Here is a 924-nt window from a genome sequence, read left to right on the forward strand (position 1 = left end):
ATGAGATGCAAGACAATATAAGGTGCCAAGTCTTACGCCAACTCATGTATGGACAATGGTGTGTACATGCGTGCATGTATCTGTGTGTGTAAGCACTTGCCCCACACTTCTTCCGTCCCTGACAATTACTTTTCAATCACTCCTTCTCTGATCTATCCTTCCCTTCTGGTTTTAAACATGCTCTCATCTGTCCTTTCCTGAAAAAAACTATCTCTGGCTTCCGCTGCACCCCCTATCTCCCTGTGTTCATTTCTGTCCGAACTCATCAAATGGGTGTTTCCACTTGCTGCATCCACTTCTCCTCCTCCAAGTGTCATCTTGATTCTCAACAATCTAATATTCACCTTCTTTGAATATTCACCCTCTACAAGGAGTTCAATGACCTTCTCCTGCCCAAATCCAAGAGTCTATCCTAATTCTCCTCAATCTCTTGGCTCTCTTTATCGCTGTAGACACTTTGCTACTCCTGAAAGGACTATTAAACCTTAGTTTCAATGACACAGTTTACTCAGTCTGTTTACTTCTTTGGCTCCTCCTTTGCCTCCCACCCTCTAACTGTTGGTGCTCTTCAAGGCTCTGTACTGGGTCTCCTTCTCTTTTCAATTTACACTCACTCCCTCAGGGAGCTTATTCACTTCCATAGCTTCAACCAATGCCATTTAGTGAGTACTTATTGTGTGCAGATCACTGTATTAAGCACTTGAGAGAGAACAGTACAACGGATTTGGTAGAAATATTCCTTTCCCACAACTTAAGCGCTTAGTACAGTGCTCTGCACACAGTAAGTGCTCAATAAATACAATTGAATGAATGACTGAATGAACTAGCTTACAGTCTAGAGACTATAACAGCTAACAACCATGCAAATATCTCTAAGGAGATATCTCCCAAATCTACCTTCCTCGGATGTAGACTGCAAGTTCC

This window comes from Tachyglossus aculeatus, chromosome 2 (assembly GCF_015852505.1).
Source record: "Tachyglossus aculeatus isolate mTacAcu1 chromosome 2, mTacAcu1.pri, whole genome shotgun sequence".
Lineage (NCBI taxonomy): Eukaryota > Metazoa > Chordata > Mammalia > Monotremata > Tachyglossidae > Tachyglossus > Tachyglossus aculeatus.